We start from the raw sequence: 20,819 nt of genomic DNA, 5'->3' as shown, positions 1-20,819 counted from the left end.
AATCCCTCAAAGCATGGCACAAGGTTTCCACATGGCCGCTGCATCTGCTACAGGCACCAGATACAGCCAAGTGCCTTCTGTGTCTATCTGCATTCGTGAGGAGCCTGTCTTTGACTCCCAGCCATAGGAAACTCCTAATGCGGTAGGGGACTTTGAGGGCCCAAATGGACTTCCAAATTTCCAAAGGAGGATCAGCCCTATTAGGGGTAAAAGCTTCATAGGCCGATTTGCAAGAATAAGAACCATTATTAGTCAAGGCCCAGCAGTGTTTGTCCTTATCCTCCTCCTGATTACTAATCTTCACACCTCTAATATTAAGGAGGGTCTCCAGGCTAAGAAAGGAGTCGAACTTAGACCAGATCCAGTCTCCCTCCGAGTCCACCACATCAGCAATTCTCCAGGAGAGGAGATCATTCGGTGGAGGGGCGATGCACACCTCAATCAACGGTTTGTCACCAATCCAGGTGTCATACCAGAAACTAATGGATCTCCCATTACCCACCTCCAAGCCAATCCCCGTACAGAACTCAGCAAAAACAGCACTAAGCCATTTCCAGAGGAAGGAACAGCTGACAACCCTCTCCTTCGGGCCACCAAAGATTCTATCTTTCCTATACTTGCCGCACAGAAGACGAACCCAAAGGGAGGAGGGGGATTGCCACATTCTCCAAAGAAGCTTCATTAACAGGACTTTATTATTGTCCTTAGCTTGCCTTATACCAAGACCCCCCCTGCTCTTAGGCTGGATTTAGCTCTCTATTAATTAGCTCTATTTTTTCTTTTCTATTTTTCTCTGTCTTCTTCCTCTTTATTTTTATTATGATAATAATAATAATAATAACCTAAATAAACTAATAAAGGCGTATAATATATTAATTTGAATACTAATTAATAGCTAATAGTAATTAAAATGGTAACGATGATCTAAATAAAACTAATTTAAAAGATAACTATAAAGAAGAGGACAAAAATTGAAGGTCCGAAATTAGAGGATTAGGAAACAAACAATATAAAAGAAAATGAGAAAAGAAACAAAATTAAAATACCAAAATAAGAATGAAAAGAAAACAACATAGAGTTAATGGATTAATTAATTAAAATTGGATTTTAATTAGGATATGAAAATACATGTTAGGTGATGAAAAATCTACGTCAAAATGATCGTCACAGTAGAAGCATCATTTTATGTATATATGACAAATTTTGTTTTGTCATAATTGATTTAGTTTTCTATTGACGAAAAGAACATGTGTTACCTATTTTGTTATAGTAACGCTTATTTTGTCATTATTATTATAAATATTTCGTCATGTTAGAATACATTTCGTCATGAATAGTTAATATTTAAATGACATAATTCATTTTTTATCATCTAATTATATAGTTAAAGTGACAAAGTTTTAATACAGGACTGAAAATATAGAACCATGTTGACATTATAACTATCATATTTTTTGTCACTTTAAATTTAACATCGTCATAAAAACTAAATATTTAAGTGACAAAAAAGCATTTTCTATCATAAAAAATAGTTAAATTGAAAAATATTCATATAATTTAATTTAATGACATTATGTTTAATATCATTTTTGTCACATTAACATTAGTCTATCAGCTAAGCGTATTAATTAGTGACAATCATGTTATCATTAAAAGTACACTTCTATTGACAATAATAATAAAATACTTATTGTCATTTAATTAATAGACATTGTGAAATTACAATATTCACTAAAATTTAAAAAGAAAACACAAAAAGTTTATATAAATGAGAAAATATTCCATTATTAAAATAACATGTTTGCGAGAAAAATATTTAACATAGTAAACATTGTATTCTTTAGAAACTACAAAAATCTTCGAAGTTCAATCTACAAAATAATTCTTCTTGCTTAAACCAACCTCCCGCTTGTGAGAAAAGAAATTCCTACATGGAAAAAGTACCATTACTAGTGCATATATATAAGGTAAAACATTACTAAACACATGCAATTTATTCATAGAAATCGACTCGAATATGGCACTGAGTTGCGGTTGTGTAGAAATCAATACCCTCACACAAAGAGTTGATCTCAATAGTTGGCTGCATAGTGGATGAGAGAGTCTCGTATCCCTCTCACAGGCAATCTTCAACCTTCTAAGAGCTCTATGATTTCCATAGATATGCTTATTATGCTTCCTCTTAAACTCTTGAACTAGTTCATAGTCCTCACCTCCGAGCTGGATGTCACCTTTAGTGTACTTCACTTTAGATATACCATTTTCAACCCTAAAAAGTGAGACATCAAAAGTTCCGACCCCCAAATTAAGGATCAAAATGTTATTATCCAAATGATTATTGACTTTTTGTCAAGACCATATGCAATGGTTGCAGCTGTAGGGTTCACTGATTATGCGCATAACATTAAGACCAGTCGGTTGCCTGGCGCTAAGAAACAGAGAAATAAGTAGAGACAGTTACAATCACATTTTTTAGAGTTGATCCAAGATATCCCTTAACTATTTCACACATTTTAGTAAGACCCATAAATGAAATCTCCACAACAAAGATGTATTTCTCCTCACCCATGTGTGTAACAACAATTATAGGTGATAACATTGTGATATTATCCCAATGATCAAAAAGGATATTCGCCTAAAACGGCCACATGTTGATCACCTGATACTGGCGTATCATAGCGTATTGAGCAGAGGGATCCGACAGGCGGATCACCAATATCTCACCACAAGAGATTCGCGGGCGAACCTAAAAGTCGAATCACCATAACCGCCCAATTCGCTATTGAAACAGCTGAGCCTATCTCGCACTAAAGACCATTAATAAGCAATCAATTTCCTAAACGGACATGCTTAAAGGGAATCAGTAACCACCATTAATGGAGCATTAATGGAGACTTTCTAAGTTACTAAAGGTTACAACTTCATGACTATATATAGCTAGTATCTCGAGCTATCAAGGTACACATTCACTTACCCTTTGTCAATTCAATTTGTTCTCTTGTTCTTCTATACTGACTTTGGCATCGGAACTTCCCCCCGTCGAACCCAACGACGCCCCCACAGAGACGGTAATCTATCAGAAATACTCCAATAGTCATCAATAGGCTTATCAACATGACCAACAACTACCTTAAATGGCCAATGCTTCATATCACTCTATGCAGAGGCAACATAGTATCTCATACCAATAAATCGTTTTGGTTCTGTAAAGTCATGTACAAGTATAAATAGATCATTAGTGTAAAAAAAATGAAAATATTATCTATAATGTCAACAATTAGAACAAGTATAATAGAAAATGAATTGCATTCGACATTATAATTTGACACAAGGTTAAGAAGATAATTTATTAGCAGCCATTTGATTTCTAATAATAAATTAAATCCCCTGCTCCTAGGTCCACTAAAGGGGTGTTTGGAATAAATTAATTAAAAGAATACATTCAATTTAATAACTATATGATTAAAATGTCCTCAAATTAGCTGATACAGAATAGTCTAGTCCATTAGTAGGAATATTTTGAAAAGGGTGGTGTAGGGGATATGTGCATTTCAAGTATAAGATATTAGTACATGTATTTAGGGTAGGAGTTATTAGTATTTAAAGGAGGGTTATTGGAAAAGAAGGGATGAATTATTTTTTATTATTGTTGGCTGCTTCAGTAGTGGCTCTACTAAGTAGGGAGGGAGGTTTCTCTTGTGGGGATTAGAGGTTTAGCTTTCATTGCTTTCCAAACAGGAGACTAAATGAAAATAGGATTCAATTGAATATAGATTATGTTTCTAATATGTAATTACGTCCAATGCCAATATGAGCTTCAAGATACCAAAAATGTCCGCTTCGTAGTATAAAATTGTTTCATTACCAATATTTTAATGTAGTTTCTAGAAAAAGAACCAACTTGAAGCATTAGTAAATGAATAATTGCATAAGCAATATCAAACAACAACATAGAGTCCTAGCAAACCACCATAGAACAGGAACTAGTAGAATCAAAATTATGATTTACACCCAAATTTTGAACATGACAATAAATAAGAGAAAAATAAAACATTGTTAAACTTAAGAACATAAAACATACCAAGAATAGTGTTGATTTCGTAGCAACTTGATTTTTAGAAGCAACACCTATCAAACGTTCGATATCAGTGAAAGCAAAATAAGAAGGGGTTGTCATGTTCCCCTGATCATTAGGTTAGATGTGAATTAGAAAAATACATGCAATTTAAAATGTATTGCTTACAAAAAAATATTTTACCTTAGATATTAATTCCATTGTGCACTTATTTTATTTTCTAGTATATTATATACATCGCCTTCAAGTACGAGAGGCACCTATTTCTTTGTTGCCTCCTTGTTTGCTCTAGAAAGCTAGGATTTCGGTTTAGTAGTGTCATGTTGCATTCCTTATGCAGAATCAAAAAACAATATTGAGTTCATGTTTGGAAAATCATGATCATGATGAGAATAGAACAATATTGAAAATGAAGGACCATCATAAAGAAACAACAAATAGCAAACAAAAGAGCATAGAGAGTCCATTTTAAAAGGACGTCGCTGCCACTAGCAAAAATTCATTAAAAAAGAATGCCAGAACTAACTAGACTCTCAAACTAGCTTCAAATAAATTGATAAAAAAGAATTAACATGAATAGAATATACAAGGAAACCTTATAGCTTGCAAATATCAAGTGTTTTAAAAACTGGATCGCACCGGCCGATTCGACTGGTGCAACCGTGACCATCTATCCGGTCTAATTATAGGGTAGAAGGTTCGATGTTGTTAGCCCGTTCAGAACCGAGATAAACCGGTGAACAGGTATTAAACTGATGAACCGGATTGACCCCGGTTCTAAAGAATGAAAATATTATTCCGATGAAAAACAAAGTAGACGGTGAAGAGAGGTGGTGGTGGCCTGATAGTAGATCAGAGAAGAACGGCGGTCAAGGAAAATGGACAATGGCGAAGCAAAGACGGCAGGGGAGCTGTATGGTGCCAATTTCAGTGATCAATTTTCACAAATCTAATTCTTCCGGCCGACCAATTCCTAATAACGTTTTGTTTTCCTTTTTTATTCTTCTGGATAATAGAAGCAACTCTTGAAAATGAGGATAGGAGAGTGAGATTAATTGAATTCGGAAGAGATGGCTGCCATGGAGGAGATGGAGGAGGTGAAGTGAAAGAGATGGCTGCAGCAAAAGAAGTTTGACTGAATGCTGTAAAGCTATATTAGGTAAAAACAAAAATGAGTAGGGCTTTCTAAACCACAATTAAATAATTTAATAAAACTATATGACTTACCTTTAAAAACAACTATATAACTTATCATTGATCCTTTATATTTGGTTTTCTAATATCAAGCCTACACTCTCAAAATAAATTGTAAATTGAGTTGACTCGATTAGAAAGGAAATTAAATAGGAAAATTATGTATTGATTTTTTTTATCATAGTTAGTTTTATTTATTAATATATATAATATTTATGACATCATCCGGTTCAACCGATTGAATCAATAAACCATTGATCCAATAATCACACCAGTTCGATCTTCGGTCCGGTTTTAAAACATTGCAAATATCTCCATTATATAAATTGACATAAAGAAACATTCAATACCCAAATGAAACAAAATAATAAATAATAAGGAAAAAAAACTCAGAGCTTGCAACTTACAGTCATATGAGAAGCAATATTCAAAATCATATATCCTTTGATAAGCCTTTTAGTCCCATCCATAGAAATAGTACTCACCATATTTTCACCTAAATGTTGAGCCACTTTCAGCACCAAAGAATTAAGTTATCCAACATTTCAAGCACCGTCAAAATCGAAGGTAAACTTTCATCGAATTTCACACCAACAATAACACCAATCACTTGAAATACTTAACCAGAATGCTTTTGTTCCAAGAACATGGTGTATGTTTTTCGAGAAGGTACTGAGTATTCCCTCAACTTCTTTTAATAAACTGACAGGAAGAATACAATAAATAGATAAAATCCTAGAGAAACTACAAACTGAAGCTCAATACAAAAAATGCCATATTTAAAATATTCATGTTTAGATACATGTAGATTGTGGCCATGAATAATTTTTAGTTTCATATGCTCTTTACAAGACTTCATTGACATTGACAAAGCGCAATGTACATGAAAAAAAAAGTAATAAGGAGAGTTAAACTACAAACATGACCATGATGACCTTATATTGACAATTTAAGAGCTTCAAGAAAAAGCATGATTGTGAGAAAATATTCACATAGTATCATTACAATTAGAACATTATTAGAAGAGAAAATAAGCAAGTATGTGAGCCATTTGATTAACTATGTTTCTTTTCATAGTACAAAATGTCACAATAATGGAAAGGCAGAAAGATGGCATAACCAAAGCTCTTAAAACATATACAACTCCTATAATATACAATAGAGCTCATACTTGTAAATAGAATTATAGGTAAAAACTTCTAGATGGATAATTTCCAAACTCAGTTTATATAATCAAACACCTGACATAAATCTGTTGAAACACAATTTCCACATTGATTTTGATTATGACAAAAATATTAAATTAAATTAATATCTCTATAATTAATAACACATTAAAATAAAATATTTATTTATTTATACTAATTTTTTTTATTGAAGTGTTTGATTAATATAAGCCATAGTTCAAAGAAATTAAATTGGGCCTTAAGATAGCCCAATTCAAGAAGGCTTGTGATTCAAAGCATTAAGCCCAGCCTATAGAATGATTTAGAAGCTTTCCATGTCTCTAACCATAAGACAAGAATCAAGCCATGTTGGACAAGATCATTAGATGATGGACAGAGACAGAGTTGACCTGCTCACAACTGACATTGGCCATATCAGATAAGGAAAGTTTCAGAACCACAGACGACTTGTCTCCTGGTCAACCCGAAACCTTTGCCTGATTTGGTTAGACCAACAAGACTGACTCTGACCAACTATGGACAATAGCGCAATAGACAAACCAACGGATAAAAGATAGAAGATAATTGGCTGCTGGCACTGGTCTCTTGAGAGTGAAAATGACAGATGAACATTTCCCTCTCAACGGTTATTTTGAATTTCAAAATGATCTCTGCCTCAATAGTCAACTGTAAAAGGCCTCTCATTTGCATCATTGGAACTGATCTTCAACAAACCAAAACTCTGAGTGAATCACTTTCTTGAAGTTCCAAGCAAATCAAAAAGCAAAGCAAAGCAAAGCGAGAACTGTTACACAAACTTTCATATTTCTCTGTGTAATCTTTTCTTTAAGCTCTTTTAAAGTGTTCTTCGTTTAGAACAAAAACTATCAATCTTATAGATTAGTTCGGAAGCTCTGTTTGTTCGGTATTTATCAAACAGAGTTAGATAGTTGAGTGTAGGTTATAGAGGGAAGTACTCTGTAATATCTCAATATTTAGTGTAAGGGTTTGTGCTCTACCAGAAAGAGCTCAATAGTGGATTAAAGCTTGGAAGACGAATTCCGGAGACTGGATGTAGGCAAGAGGCCAAACCAGGATAAATCTGCTGAGTATCATCTTCTAACTCTCACTCCGTATATGTTTGTTTGCTTATTAATTCGGAACTATTAAACTAATCAGAGTAATATATTGAACGTGCAAAATTCGGAAGTCCCCTAAGAGTTGTCTTCCGAATCAAAGACTGAAGCAATCTTAGTTGGAAATCAACTAACATTGCCTCTGAACCTCAATCTTTGCACTTAAAGTTGTGTTTTGTGCTGTGAGAAATGCTTAATAGTAAAAAAGTTTTTTTTTTAAATCCTCAATAGTTCCATTAACCCCTTAGAACTAATTCGTATATTACTAAGGGACTAACAAAATCTTTAAGTGATAATCGTGTATAATATTCAAGATTGAGCATTATTATATTCCTCGATTTTACTACCTGCGTATAATCTACATTTTAAGTTGGAGAAGAATTTGGCTACTAAGTTATCCATTTTTTTGTACTGTTCTCCTCTAACATCCAAACCAAAAGAGCAATAAAAGATACAAAAAAGAACATAAAAAAGAGAGTAAATGAACCAACAAACTATTGGAAAACCTAGAAGTTAAATGGAGATCATGTTATCCAAAATCAAATAGGGATCAAACAATTTATGTTGTAAAAGAAAGAAAAGTTAAGGTTTCACTGAAATTAACATCAAGGACAGATTTAGGGGGGGTCAAAGGGGGCATTTGCCCCCCCTTCATCCGGGAATTTTTTTTTACCAAAACGACGTCGTTTTGGTTTATGGTTTTCATTTACAAAAACCAAAAGAAACAGACGCACGCAGGGATATACAGCAAACGCACAGCACGACAAATCGAACCCCTCCTCCTCTCCTCCTCCACTCCACAGCAAACCCACCCCTCCTCCTCTCCTCCTCCGACGCGTCTCCGCCCCTGCCTCTCCGGCCGGCCGGCGGCCACTATCTCCAATTCGCCCCTACCACTGCCAGGTTAGTTTAACATCTTTTTGTCCTTTAATTTAAATTTTAGGTTAATGGATTTTAATTACAACAAAATTCATCTGCTGCCCTTAGGTATTCAACATAAAAAAAAACAAGTATTTAAATAGCTTATCACAAACCTGTGAAAAAAAATTCTATGAACTGGAGAAGTGTGCGACACAGAAGAAAAGGCTATCTAGTTTTTTCTTTTTTTGAAAAACTTCAAATTTGAGTTTTTCTTTTATTGTATTTTATGTGGATCCATTAGTGCTTTTATTGTTCATTATGGAGGATTAGACTATTATTGAGAATATAATGTTGTATCATCTATATATATATATGATGAATTGAGAAAACAAAGGTCACAGCATATCAAGACGAATAAGTTTATATTACTTAGATAGATGAATTAAAACTCTAAAAATACTATTGTTCCGATTCCGATTCGGATTCCGAAGTTTAAACCAAACATCCCCTTAGGTTATTCTTACTTTTAGGTTAATGGATTGAATTGGTTGAATTGATTTGGCATTATTGATTGAATTGATTTGGTATTTATTGAATTGAATTGAATTGATTTGGCATTATTGATTGAATTGATTTGATATTATTAATTGAATTGATTTGGCATTATTGAATTGAAGATTTAGGATGTCTTTCAAAAAAGATGGTTTCAAAAGCTCAAACTTTTACATTTGTGTATCGCCTAATTGAATTGGCATTGCTTTTACCAGTTGCAACAGCTTCGGTTGAAAGAGCATTTTCAACAATGAATATTGTAAAAACCGATTTGAGAAATCGAATGTCAGATGATTGGCTGAATGACTGTTTGGTAGTATTTAGCTCTAAGGATATCTTCATCAACATTGATAATGAAGATATTTTGGATCGTTTTCAAGCTATGACAGATCGTAGATGTCAATTGCCACCTTGTAATCGTCGATTTACTTAGCATTAGAAGTTTTTTTTTTAATTTTAAGACATTTTGTATCGAATAGCAATTATGTACTAAAGTATATTTTTTTCAATTAATGTTATTTTGTCTAAAAAAATTTTACATAGAGTTTTGCCCCCCTTTACCTCAAATCTTGGATTCGCCACTAATTAACATAGGTGGGTGATCAATTGGTGAATGAAAGGTAGGAAAGTAGTCAGAAAGTAACATGAAGAGGATACCTGACAAAGTTCCCAAAAAAATGGAGTCGACGTCAATGTTGGCTTCACCCAAGCTCTAGAGCAAGAACTGAATCTAATTTACTAATGATGGTAAAAAGTTAGCTTCAGAATGACAGAGAGAAAAATGAGAGTAGGGGATTAGGGTTTTTACGGAGAAGGAAAATTCAGTAGTGTCGTGATAAGGAGGGAGTTTTGAAGATTGTTGGTATTGAGAAACGTCGAGAGAGAGGAAGGTGAAACGTTGCGTTTCAAAGGTGCATCTCAAACCAAGCAAGTGCCTGGCTTAGGTCTACCATTTGGATATGCATTTCTCACTTTTATATAAAAAAAATATTATTTGTAAAGACATTCATTTCTTTGGAATCCAACATAGTTTGAATGCTTTTTATCCAAAAATAAAAACAAAAATTAAATGTTATCTATATGTAAAGATATTTTTTGGTTAAAAAGTTTATAAACGCATATTTTATGTTTTCTCTATTTGTAAAGAATTTTTTTCTAGATGATAAATGTTTAAAATAAAAATTGCATTAAAAATAATTATAATAATTCAACATTTTTCTATTAAAATGTATGCATCAGTCTTGAATATTAATTACAAATTAGGCTTATATAAAATAAAATGTAAGATTAATGAAAGATAATTATAATGATTTAATATTATAATTAAATACATATAATATGTTGAAATTTTTTATTCATTCTTTAATCAAAATTATAAATATTTAAATAATATATATAATTTTGTTTATAATTTTGGGATCTCCACAAAACTTCATACCGCCTTGTTATATATATATATATATATATATATATATATGAATATTTAGAAAATTACAAATTAATAATAAAATCTAAATTGTTATGGAATTTCTCAATTATTTTATAATGAACATGAATCGTCATTAAAATAAGTATACGGTAATATAACCATATAAAATTGTCATCAATTTACATTATTTGATGACTGTTTTTATATAGTCAGATAAAAAATTAACTGATGACATTATTTTAATATCGTCACTACAAAATATATAAAATGATATAATTTAATTTGTCACGATTAATATCGATTATTTTATAATGAAAAAATAATTGTTATAAAAAAAATATTACATACTATGACCATATGGTCATCAATTAGTATAACAGTGACAATTATTAAATAGTTCTTACAATAATATAAAGTACATGGCAATAAATAAAATTGTCACTATAAGATAAACATAGATGATGAAGTTCAAGTTGTCACAATTCTTCTCAATTTATTTATTGCAAACAAAATATGTTGTAAATTTCTTTTTCTATAATGACAATAAATTCGTCATCAATTAATATTATTTTGTCAAGAAAATATTTTACCTCCAAAATTCTAATACTAAATTTTACCTCTAATTTTATAAGTCACGATACCTTTTTATCGTCACGAAACATATTAAATAGTGACGAAATAGTATATAAGTGAAGACATAAGTAAATGCTATCATGAGAAAATCAAAATAATGGCGATTTATAATTTTTTTTGTCACTATTAACTAACTATTAGTGACAAACTAACGAGCATAACTAAAGAAAACGTCATAAAAAGTCTTATTTCTTGTAGCGTAAAACCAATTTAAACCTAATTAAAATTAGCATATGATCGAGTCTGATAGCACTGATGGATTTTAGCATGCTTTTAACAGGCTTCAAAAACATAAAGCAAGCAAATACTAATCTTTCAAGGATCTACTGCAATTTTAATTAAGGTTAAGAAAATAATACCTTTCACTAAAAGATATAGCAAGAATGTCCATTTGAAACGAGATTAAGGAGATGATAGGCAAACTTTCTGTACGTCGTCATAAGCGGAACATGGACAATGCTTGCTAATCACAAGATTCAAATCCTCGTACTTAATTCAGCCTTCTAGTTGAAATCTACAGGTACATGAACTGATTTTGCCTCTGTGAATGAAGAATAGAAGAAGAACAAAAGAGAGCTTTTCTTTTCTTCCATGTAAAACATAAAACTCAACCGTCTGTCAATAGGGGCCAAATTGTTCAAGAAATGGGATAGGAGTGAGAAGTTATTTTTCCTAAAAACATCTCTCTCATATCCCATTTTCTTTTAATTTGAAATTTTGTTAATTTATTTAATTAATTTAGATAATCTAATTATCTTATTAATTTAATTAATAAAAATCATAACATAATCTAAATTAAAATTACATACATAACCTATGTATTAATTTAATTCATGCAAATTAATATATCGAATAGATTATGTGGGCCTTTAATTTAAATACCTTTAATCAAATTGGATTTGATTAAATATATACTTGGTTACAAATAATAATATCCAAATTATTATTTAACATTAAACTAAAATGTTATATTAGAATTCGTACATATAACATCTAATGTTATATTATAAAGTTCTAACAATAATATTAATTCTCTCTCATAAATTATCCAATAATATATATATATATATCCCATTTAGGCGAGACTGAAACTGATTTCAATCCAATAGAATTCCCCTTTTCATTTGGGCCTATTAACCGTAACCCCCTCACTAGGATCACATGATATCTCACACAACATCGGTTATAGACATGCTTTAAAATCTCAATCATATTCATTCATAAAACTATATCACTTAGTTTCCATTTTACTCTTAAGTTAATCTCATTCTATGTTAACATCAATAACATATCAACATTTACTCACTAAATATATGCAATTTACAATACATGTTTAAATCATTATCCTACATGGAGGATTCACAAAACAAAATACATCAAAATAATTCAAAATGCCTAGGTGAGAATGGACTGACACTGCCGGTGCGACTTTAAACAAGAAGAACTTAGATCAAAATATATCATCATTACCAAGTTAGCATATTCAGTAGAAAGATAGTCACTTGTTTCACTTATTATAGCAATGCTTATTTTAGTAAGTATGGGCCCTGCTATACTTAGATCATATATGTAAAATGATCCTCGGGCCCAATCTATATCCCAACTCACTAAATTCGGAATAAAATCATCTATAATACGGAGAAGTTGAACTCAACTCACGTAGTCCGCTACGGATATAACTCAACACATGTGCTTCCAGCTCATAATATTCGAATAGCACTCTCAACTAGGACCATTTCACATATCCATCTAAGCAAGCTCATATTCTTTTCTTATTCAACCATTATTCAGTTCAAGTATGTACACAAGGCTCAACATGCCACATTTGTATTCATAACATTGCAAGTTACTCAATCATATAACTTTCGTATTTATCACATCATATCACAAACACTCAAACATTATTCACATCATATTCAACCACATCCCACACTCAACAAGTCACAACCCACAATATATTCATACACATATATACGCAATATGCTTACGTGTCGCACTCGATTTGATCTATTCTACACGATCGGTGTGTGTTCAATTGCACCTTGTCCTCCTAATGTCACATAACATTTATACAATTACTCTCAATGTAAACTTAATGAAAATGTAAACTAATTCATGTATATGATTTTACAAGACACTAACCCCACAATATTCATGCAATCTAATTCTTTTGTCTTAGATCCTCACATGACCTTCTTGCACACATTCTACCATAAATCTCTTTGTATGAATCCAAATGCGTTGTTTTTTGAACCTACTGAAACTAGACATATATGGGTATAACATATCCAAAATTCACATTAAAAACACTTCTACAAAATATGTGGCATGCAAAAATGATTTTGTCCTGTTTCCAGCCAAGAAGCAGACTACACAAATTTGCATCTACCATAATGCACTCAACCTAACTCACAACAAACAAAATAGATTGCCAAGTCCTTTTACAGAAATAAACTTCAAGTAGTTAGGAACAATATTGTACAAATAAGCGTTCCAAATTCTGATCATAAGGTCCTCAAAATGCTACATCAACATGGCTGTCTCACATGACATTCAATTTCGAGGCAGTCATGCTCCATCAAGGTTATATCCATCTATATATTGAAGTAAAGTCACATATTCTACAATTAGTTTCTTAACATATATATAAAAATAATTTCTTCTTTATGTATCTCCAAATTCGAAAAATATCAATATGAAAAACATGTATGTAGACACCGAGTCGGAGGACCTGTGACGAAAACCTTTAACAAAGCGGTCGAAGCGGTTGATTCCGGAAAATTTTTGAAAGAAAAAGAGAAAAATGTATAATAGCAAAGCGGTGAGTCAACGGGTCGCAGTCGTCGAGTAGACGGCTCGTGGACGCTCAGCGTCCGCGGGACGCCCGACGGCCGTCGGGCACGCTCCCCCAACAGTCGTTGGGCGAGCGCCCGACAGCCGTTGGGCGAGCGCCCGACGATCGTCGGGCAAACACCCAATGTTCGTTGGGCGCACGCCCAACGACGTTTAGCGGACGCCCAACGATTGTTGGGCGTTCGCCCAACAAAAGTTGGGCGTTCGCCCAACATAGGTTGGGTGATAGCCCAACCTCTTTTGGGCGACGCCCAACCTTAGTTGGGCGTCGCCCAAAAGATTCCGGGATCCGTTGCCTATTTAAGGCACGGATCCTAATGCATTGGGGGGGGGATTTTTGGGGAGGAGCTTCTCACTCTAAACATTTTTAGAGAGAGAAAATCTTTTTTTTTTGGGGAAAAACATTTTTTTTCCTAAAAATTCCAAATTTTCTAAAAGTTAAAATTTTACCAAAAACACAAAAACACCGGAAAAGCACGATTCGTGGAATCAACCGACTTCAACCGTCAATACCGAACTTGAGGTATTATCCGAGGACTAGACTCGTTTTATTTATTTCATTTATTTTATTTTTTTTATTTATTCTTATGTTATAATTTTATTTATTTAGTTATTCATTTATTTATCACGTTTTATTTAATTCTTCGTATTTATTTATTTTTATCCCGTGTTAAATAAAAATTCGGTTTTGTTTTAAAATAAAAAACCTCGTTTTAATATCCCAATACGAACCTTGATCAGATTCAAAGGTAGTTCGGGTATTAAAAACGTTGTAATTATAAGTTTTGAAAAGACATTTCCGAATACCGTTTTAAAATAAAAATTTCGTTTTAGGAAACTCCGTTATAGACTATGATCCATTTTTGGTAGTTCGGAGATCCAAAACGATTGAATTAGATTTAATTTAAAGCTTTTGAACGAATCTGGAAAGTTTTGGAGTGCTGCTGTAATTCTACCTTTTCTGTCACTAATAGCAGATTGGCGACGGATATTCCGTCGGTAATCTGCTGGAAACCGAAAATCACCATTTTTACCCTCCTTTCTCCACTTTTTGACATTTCTACTTATATATATATATGTATATTATTGTGTAATATGTTTATAAAAATTATTTTTTAATCCTATAACTATTTATTATGTACTATATATTTATTGATTTCATGTTGAAATTTAATTCGTTTGGATTTAATATTATAAAGTAGTATATATGTATATATATATGGTTTTTGGCTCATTTGAATTATGTTAGTTATCATTGGGTAAAACTATTTTGGAGATTAAAGGTTATTCTTCCCATTTATAAACTTGGTTCATTGTTTTTACATATTTTGAATTAGAATAAAAAGGTATTATATTTAGTATTCTTTTTCACTTTCTTTGTTATATCATATAATATTTCTTACTTATTTTCATCTATAGATATATCCCTATTTTTAGATAAAACTATGTATATATGTATTTCTATTTTATTCTTGTATATATGTATATATTCCAAAGGTGTTTTACTTGGTGAATTTTGGTTTAATTGGTTTATTGTTGTAATTATGATAATGTTAAAGGTTAATTGAGTGAAAGGGGGAAAGTAAAATCACAAAAAGAGAGTTTAATTTGCTTATTTAAACTTAAAGTTTTTTTAGACATCCCTAAAGTGTAAATAAAAGGCTTTTTTATCATTTCAAATCACTTTCTAAACATCACGTTTTAAAACCTTAATTCGTTCCAACGACGGATTAAGCGAACCTTGTAATTAAAATTGTTTTTGTGAATAAATGAGGTTTTGAATTGTTTTCCTAACTAAACGGTTTTGTACAAAACAAATTGACTTGTATGCTTAATCACGCTTTTAGATAGAAACTGTTTGCTCAACGTTTTCAAACGTTCGAGTCGTTCCAACGGCGATTCGAGTGAACATCATTAACGGGGTTTTGAAATGTACTTAAATCGTTCCAACGACGATTAAGGTACGACCCATGTAAATAAACTCGTTTTTGGGGAATGAGATTAGCTTAGAGTTAGTGTATAGTCTAAAGCATAAAATCACACTGTGAATAAATCAATTCTTTCTTCTCCCCCTCTCTCTCCTATATACTTTAAATTTATACAAAATGGGTGATTCTTTACTAAAATGGCTTTCAAATAACATGCTCAAAACGGTTTTCAAAGCAAGGAAGAAAAGGTTTCAAATGAATTTTAAACTTAAAGAAATATGCGATTAGTCCGTTATCGCCTAACACGCTGAGTAGGAGGCCGGTGGTTCATAACCGGGCGATGTCGGGGTGCCTAGTAGCCTTTCTCCGGAAAGGAGCTAGCCTTCTCGGCTCGTACCTAAGTTTCCCGAACCCTCACCGGTCTCCCGCAAGGGATCGGTGTTCATTTTCCCATTCGTGGGTGGCGACTCTTCCATACTCCGAGCTCCGGTCCTGCCGAGCAGCTTGATTCCACGATTGGTTGCTTTCGGTGCCAATCACCGCTTACGTCGCCATGAGGTGTCCACCCCCCGGTCCGCCCGGGAGATTAGGCCGCGACACCTCGTCTAACAAGTGGCGACTCTGCTGGGGAAGCGAGAAATTTGATTCCGGAAGGCGTGTATTAAGCCCTTAACGGGGACGGATCGTATTATTTCTTTTCGTATGCATTCATGTGCATTATTGCAAACCTTTTGGGTAATTTTCGTGAAACCTCTAGCGAGAGTCCATTCGTCGCTCGAAAGAGGCTAGTGTAAGTTCCCCCTTACAGTAAGGCGCCAAAGGGTCCCCATCCATTCGTTAGGGGCGAATTTGTGCGGTCCTGTGAGGTCCCGCGATCAGCCGTGTCAGCATATAGTAGCCTTAGAAGTTGCCATAGGATTACCCGTTACCATTTTTGATATGATGAATGAATCAGTTCGTGTTTTCAAATTGTCATGATACGTGTCTAATCCTAAAATATGTAAAGAAAAAGAAACGATGCGTTAATATATACTCTTAAACGATATACAAACTACCCCAAAACATCGAAACGATTCGAACTAAAGACGACTTAGTCATCTCGTACGAATGAACTTGTGCGACCTGCCTGGTCCCTTTCCGTGTCCCGAAGAAGGCACATGTTCAGGAAATGCGTTATGATGTAAGCACGTATTAGTATGAATCGGTTTGGTATTAAGGATAGTTATATCTCGATTCAAAAGATTATATTAACAGTAGCCGTTATTCACATTCTTTAAATAGGTTGGGATAAAGCGAGATTATGACAAAACGAAAACGAAGAACATTTCTGTTTCGAATGACCTCGTTGTAACGTAAAGAGTTTCGCAAACGTGGCCCGTCCCTTCTGAATAAAAGACGAGCTCTTACGTTATGCCTCGTGTCGTTCTTAAGAGAAATGGACGTGTCCGCAAAAGTGACTAAGAAAATAAAAGAAAAGCAAAAATAAATTAACGACCAAAGTCATTCTGTATCTACGTTATATATCCATCCCGAAGGTAGTTAAAGAAAATGAACCAATGCCGTTAAATACGTGCCTCGAACTGGTATATACGCCGTTTAAAATCACGAAGCCGAATTAAGCTAAACCGTATAATTGCGCCATATGGACGAGACTGTGGGTTTGACTAATGGCTCGATCATTTCGACCGTTACCAAAACTACAAGAAGTATGGCCCGATCTACGTGTTTTGCTTGACTCGTGCCTAACTGAAAAAGAACGGTAATATCCCTGCTTCGAATAAGCATGCGATTCAACGAAACGTTGATTTTCTATAACCACGCTAGGACGGTATATCCCGTAAATTGGAAGAAATAAAAGAGTTGTTAATAGCCGAAAGATTATCGTGCGCTCGAATAAGACTCACCGTCTTTTCACGTAGCCAAAACGAGCAAACGGATTCTTAACGCTAGAAACAAACACGTTATGCGATGAGTCTGTTCCTTAAAATAAAAAGTGCTTTCATCACTGAATAAACATGCGGTTACGTCTCTCGATAGATCCCAAAAGATCCCGTCGTAATCCAAAAATCGAGACACGAACCCACGCGAATAAAAGGGAACGAATCATTGTCAATAACGAACGATTGGACTAAAAGAATACCACGTCTAAAAACCGAGATGCGCTCAAAGGGAGTCAAAACCCGAGCTAATGTGTCTCGCAAAATGACAAAAGACGGGTTATTCCGACAGGACAATCCATTTGGTCGATATCTTAGTCACCAAATGCTGATACGTTAAAACGAACTGTATTGTCTGATGAATGATTTACTTTTCCGCAATAATCGACGGCATCACGCGTCCCCTGGACCGCAATGTGAGCCCCAAACCAAAATCCTAGGAAAGAGACTTGGACCATCGAGTGGGTGGAGGAATAAGGGTGGAAGAGAGATGATGTGATACGTGTAATTAGACTAACGTTTGTTCTTCTTATCTTATATATCCGTAAATAATAAACGCACACACCACGAATCATGCATATAAAATCATGCATACATACTAATGGATACCGTTCACGCAAACATCATCATTAAGCGGTTGTGGTACCGAAAGAGCAGTCGGCTAGTCAGGCAGTTTGATCAGCTACAGATTGACAGTTCTGAATCGGCAATTGTGGCTTCTGATTCGTCTTCATCCGGGTATACTCATTCTTCCGTCAGCATGTCTGCGACCGACGAAAAGGTGGCCGGATTGGAAAACTCTGTGAACAATATTAATGAGCAGTTAGCCGCGATAGTGGCCCAGATAGCTAAGTTGGCCATGAAAGATGACAAAAGTGGCAGTAAGCACGCTGAGAATGAGGTGAACGATGGTCCTCGCTTTGGGAATGAGGATGACTATCAGGATTATATCCGAAAGCAGCTGGAGAAAGAGAAAGCTAAGGAGGAGGAGTGGAAGCAACACATCACTCAGGAGGTGCAGGATCTACGTGGGGGAAGTTCCGGGAGTCAAGACTTTTATAACTTGAAGAATTGTTTATCGGCAACGGCTTTGCCTTTGAAATTCCGGCTCCCTGACATGAAAAAGTTCGATGGAACTGGAGATCCCACTGCCCACATGAATCAGTATGTTGCTGTGATGAAGCACACGATCCTGACTGAGGATCAAGTCCTGGGGCTGTTTAACACTTATCTGGAGGGGGCTGCCCTCACATGGTTTCATGCATTGCCAATGGTGACGAAGAGGGATTGGAAAGAGTTAGCGAAGTCATTCATCGCTCAGTATAGCTTCAACACCATGCTTGAGGTCACTTTGAAGGAACTTGAGAGCACTAAGCAACAGACTGGGGAATCTTTTTCCGATTTTGTAAAAAGATGGAGAGCCAAGGCCGTGGTTATGAAGCAGAAGCCGCTTGAGCAGGATCAGATCCGAATGGTAGTCGGTAACACATTGCCGTATATTAAGAATGAGCTGCGGTACATGCCTTTTACCGATTTCAACCAAATGTATAGTTGCGCCTTGACAGTTGAGGGGGATGGAGAACCAAAAAAGGCGTATACCAAGTGGACGAAGTTGGGATATAGTGCCGGAGGGCCGAGTGCGAGTGCAGAATCTGCAGCAGTGAAAGTGCTTGATCTTAATGCTAACGAAAAGAGGCAGTTCGCCAAATTTGATCAGACCTACGCAAAAGTCTTCGAACGATTGCAGAAAAATGGGTTGCTGAAAGCTCTTACTCCTTATAACAAAGCTCCACCTTCTCAACAGATACAAGCTAGGGGATACTGCGAATTCCACAGCAGTTACGGGCATACTATTGAGAACTCTGAGAGGTTGAAGCACGAGATCCAAGATTTGATTGAGGAGAAGAAGATAGCTGATCCTTCATCAGCAAACCCTTCCACTAGGCATAATCTATTGCCTAATCATAGGGTGAGCGTGATCGGAGTCGGTCTGAAAGAAAGTGTAGTGATGGAACCCTTCGGGGAGGACAATGAGGAGTTGTTGGACTCCGATGAGAAGGATAATGTGGGAAATGGTTTGTATGTGTCGGCTTTGGAAGAAGAGCCAACGGAAGAAGTGATGGATGATAGAACTAAAACTGAGGAGACCGAGGAAGTCTCATCTCGGAGGATCATGCCTGTGTTGAAATTGTTTAGTGGGGTAGAAGACCCCGAAGCTCATTTGTATGGATATGTGTGTGCTATGTTTGGAGAGCCATACAATGTGGAAGAAGTCGCTCCATGGTTCCATCTTTCGCTGGTGGGCGAACCTTTGAAGTGGTTTCAATCGCTACCTGACGCGACTAAGCATGATTGGTCACTGATGTCAAGCTTGTTTTTGATGAAGTATCGAAGAGACAAAATACAGGCAGGGGAATATAGTGCGATGCAAATTGGGCCTATCAAACGTCCGTTTCCGACTGTCAGCAAGTATAATGAAGGGAAGGACCCCATGGAGCACTTGCATTGTTATCTGTCGGCTATGGGTCCTCTAGGTTTCAAAGAGGAGGAGATCACGAGCTTGTTTTGCAACTCATTGGCAGGAGACTCACTAGTGTGGTACATGTCTCTTCCAATGCACGTTAAAGCAGATTGGGCAAAAATGACTAAGAGATTCATCAAGAAATACGCCACACGGGAATGTCCAGAGGAAATGCCTGCATTACCCGAAGAGGAGACACCTAAAGCAGTAACAGCCATGTCTAAGTATAAGGGAGATGAGAACCCCATTGATCACATAAACCGTTTCCGTACCTACATGTTTGACGCGGGTGTAGACACCGAGTCGGAGGACCTGTGACGAAAACCTGAAAACAAGACGGTTGAAGCGATTGATTCCGGAAGTTTCGAAAAAAATAAAATAAATAAGTTACAGTGGGTCGCTGTTGTGATATGCGTAGTGCGAGTGCTTAGCGGCAACCGACGCGCGTTCGATGACAGTCGGACACCCGCTCGACGACGCAAAGCGCGCGCTCGACGCTCGTCGGACGCACGCGTCCAACCACGAATAGCACGC

General features: G+C 35.2%; 1 long non-coding RNA gene across 1 annotated transcript; it reads right to left on the bottom strand.

Moving 5' to 3' along the window:
* Positions 1–1,890: 1,890 nt before the first annotated feature.
* On the bottom strand, positions 1,891–8,739 carry LOC136200696 (uncharacterized). Its single transcript, XR_010673451.1, has 3 exons — positions 8,606–8,739; positions 4,082–5,971; positions 1,891–3,203 (listed from the first exon to the last, which is right to left on the bottom strand). It is a non-coding gene; the product is annotated as an uncharacterized lncRNA (long non-coding RNA).
* Between the last annotated feature and the right edge of the window lie 12,080 nt (positions 8,740–20,819).

The sequence above is a fragment of the Euphorbia lathyris genome, chromosome 7 (assembly GCF_963576675.1).
Source record: "Euphorbia lathyris chromosome 7, ddEupLath1.1, whole genome shotgun sequence".
In the NCBI taxonomy this organism is placed as follows: domain Eukaryota; kingdom Viridiplantae; phylum Streptophyta; class Magnoliopsida; order Malpighiales; family Euphorbiaceae; genus Euphorbia; species Euphorbia lathyris.
Note: the sequence above shows the minus strand (reverse complement) of the source record. Positions and strands in the feature narration are given on the sequence as shown.